Source organism: Pteropus alecto, unplaced genomic scaffold (genome assembly GCF_000325575.1).
Source record: "Pteropus alecto unplaced genomic scaffold, ASM32557v1 scaffold195, whole genome shotgun sequence".
NCBI classification, from domain to species: domain Eukaryota; kingdom Metazoa; phylum Chordata; class Mammalia; order Chiroptera; family Pteropodidae; genus Pteropus; species Pteropus alecto.
In genome coordinates this window covers 2,533,165-2,536,921 of record NW_006438073.1, presented here as the reverse complement: position 1 = coordinate 2,536,921, position 3,757 = coordinate 2,533,165, and positions in this window count along the sequence as shown.

Sequence of the window (3,757 nt, the reverse complement as noted above, 5' to 3'; positions counted from 1 at the left end):
GCTCCTGATTCTAAACACACGTATCCCCGGGCAGTGCCCACGCCTGGAGAAAGTTAAGTATTACACGTGGGGTGCCCAACGGCTACTCTTTATGCCTTGCCTCGACGTTACTTGCCCCCAAACAGCGATTCGCAATGTTTTTTCTTTCTTATTGGGATTCTATTTTGGTCTCCTAACTTAAGTTGACTTTTCCCTCCCCTTCCTCCATCCACTCCTTGAAAGAAAAATTAATAGCCTACTTTTTTAGAGCAGTTTTTGGCTTACAGAAAAAGTGAGCAGAAGGTACTGGGTTCCCATATACCACGCCCCACAGAGTTCCCCATGATATCTTGTATTAACACGGTACATTTCTTACAATTGATAACCAGCAATGATACATTTTTATTAACTAAAGTCCATAGTTTAATTAGGTTCCCTCCTCCTGTCGTACAATTCTGTGAGTTTTGACAAAAGCATAGTGCATAGCGTCACATGTCCACCGAGACGGAACCAGACAGAAGAGTTTCGCCTGTGCTCCACCTCATCCTCCCTCCCTTGTTCCAAATCCCTGGCCACTGTTCGTCTTTTTATTGTCTCTAAAGTTTTGCTTCCTTCCTCCCTTTTTTAATTCTATTTTTTTTTTTTTTTTTGCCAGTTACACCCGCTAATTGGATAGGCCGCTCGGTCTTACTTTCTCACCTTTATTCCAAAATCCAGTGCTCCAACAACTGGTTTCACGATTACGAATTTTGTGTTTACGCCTGAGAGTTCTATATAAAGAAAAATACTTAAATCCTTTCTAATCTAATGCAGCTTCCTTTGTCTATCAGGAAACTTTTTCCTTAAGTAACTATCCACAATTTCAATTAGATCTAATAAAGCACGCCAAAGTTGGGAGGCAGATCTGAAGCCAACCTATTTTGCAAGCCCATTTTCTCCTTTAATTATTTTGAGCCAAGTGTTTCTAGTGCCTAAATTATGCTCCCACTTCCCATAAATGGGGCCCTTTGGAAGATGGATTCTCTCTTTGAGGTTTCCAAGGTATTATTTGCTGTTCTGCAGCTTTAGTTAATGGAAAGCATCTTGCTCAGATCTGGGAGCTGATGGCTTATTCTATGCCCATCTGCCTGAAGTGAATTATGCTAAAAGGACAGGCAGTCTGTAAGTATGATTAAGTCATATGTAAATAGTGGTAATCCCCTTTTCTTGGGCTGTTAGAGCTGGTCCAATGTGAAACTCTGCTGGGAGTTCCTTAGGTAAATATACAGTCTTGAGAGTCGCCACATAAAAAGAAATGTTATATGAAGCAGTATGCCATATTTAATTTTAATATTAGCCTATGAGATTAGCAGAGATGAAATTTACCTGGGGAAAGAGACTGTCAGAGGTCGCCCAAAAGGGGAAAAATCTCATTAATTTTCAAATTTTGCATAGAAAAGAATTCTTTCTTTTCCTTCTTCCTTCCCTCTCTGCCGTTAGGGATCCCAAGTTCTCTCTTAAACTCCTAAGAGGCTGAGGTTTGGGGCCTATGAACACACCTAAAGGATATGATAGAAGCAGAGGAACCTTCTAGTTTGTGGCAATTCTCACTGAGGCGTAGCCTGGGAATTGGCCCTCTTTATAAAGAAACAGCTCGTGTATGGAGTTCAAGAAGCCTTGTCCATGATTGTGTCACATGGGGCATATTTTGATCTCCCCTGCCTTGCTCCCAGTCAATGGGGTCTCTCTCTCTCTCTCTTTCTCTCTCTCTCTCTCAAATTTTTTAATAGTCTGTACTCTGTTTGCTGGGCGTCCTGATAAACTTGAATAAAACTTTCAAATGTGAGAAGCCAGATTGGCCGAGGCCGCTGTTTTTCCTCGTCCCTGTTGATCATCTGCTCTCTTTATTTATTTGTCGTAATTTTGATCAATCTTCCATCTTTCAAGGCATCGAAAACACAACTCCTATTACCGTCCTGGTGAATCCACTACATAAACAGCTTGTGTGCTTCTCTGGCGGGGCAGAAAGGTTCTGGAATGTAGCACCTTGATCCCACAGTCCATCCTTACACATGGAAGCAAGACACCGCTGGTCATTTACAGAGTTCAGAAGTCTCTAGCCTGTTCTCCCTCCCTTGCCTCAGTTGGCCGGAGTCTTCCTGCTTTCAGTAATAGTTCAAAATAAGTTTATTTAAGGTGCCACATTCAAGACTTTTGAGCTGCTCTTATTTCTGGATGAGGTACCTCGGGAAGGTTGGTGTGAAAAGTGCTACACAGGTGAGCGTTCGAGCTCATTAGATTTTATTTACAATTTGCAAATCCTTTCCCGTACCTAGAAATGCAAGAGAACTGATTTTACTTTTTGTAAAACAAAACAGAAACATGGCCACAACAAATCCCACTATTTTTAGGCGGAGAATATTATATCTCTTCTTCCCACACAGCACTGAAAATTTTCTCATCCTATTTATATCGCACCTCCAAGAGCACTTTCAGCCTTGGGTGCTTTTGGAATTTGAAGTAGAGTGGCTGTTTCTAGTGTGTGTCTGTAGTGTCTGGAAAGTGCTGTCATAGGAAGGAGTGATCGGATAAAACGTCATGGGGTGTCAGCTATGTGCTGGGCTCCGGGCTGTGCATACAACTGTTGTTTCATTTGCTTTCATATTACTTACCATTAGCGATGGCTGGACATCAATGCTCACAGAGGGTAACTGTTGAGAGCTGCCTAGAGGGAGGTAGGTGGCTGGGTGCGAGAAGAGGACCTCAGGCTGGTCCCTGCCTTTCCAGTGTTCTTCCCCATCTGCCGTGGCCAGGTAGCCTTCCTTGCAGGCTGAGCTCTGTCCTTGGCTGTGGAAATCATGCTGAGGGGCCCTGAGGAGCTCTGGTTCAGGTATTCAGATAACTCACCATCAGATCAGGTCGAATTTACTACTCATTATTCTCTTATCTACCATAGTCCTGGTAACGAGGCCTCTGCCCTGATATGATGCTAGGCCCAGTTCTAGGGTCACCATGACTCATGTAGCTTGCATATCCTCCCAGTATCAGTCCTCCAAGCGCAGCCAGCCTTTCTTCTGGCCCTGGAAGTGAGCCCACCTTGACTTCTTCCACTTGCCTTCTCTCAGAGTCTTCAAGGTGGTGGTGTTCATGGGCAATTGCTGAAATTTACATTTTGTTGGATACCTGTTTGCACACCTCAGTTCAAACACTGGCTACAAGGCATTGTGTTTCTTTACATATCTATCTCTCTCAGTGGACTGTGAGCTACTTGAAGGCAGGTACTGGGCCATTTCTCCCTTCATTCAGCCATATGCCCATCCATCCATCTCTCATCACTATTTACTCAGCACCTATCACATGGGAGATACTGTGTTTGACACTAGGAATTGAATGATGAGTAAGACGTTCTTTTCCTTTTCCCTTTGTAGCCTCAGCATCTAGATGCTCTAACTAGTGGTTGGTCAATAAATGTTGTTCAAATGAATGAATGAACCAAAGACTTGTTAGAACTTATGACACAGTGATCTAGATTCTTACGTGGATTTCCTCTACATGGACTGTCTACAGCGAGGTGGGGTCCTTGGAGCTAGTTCTCTCTGTAGGGCATGTCTGGTCTCCTGTCTTGGCCTCTTTTGATCTAATTTGTCCAAGGTTAACAGAGTTCCAGAACTCTAGTCTGATCCAAAGTTTGGTTGCAGTTCAACCAGTAGATTGGAGGTGACTGGGAGATAATTCTGCTCTGGGCTAATGAATTAGGTCAGAGCAAATTCCCTCTCCCTCCCCATCTAATGTTGTGATG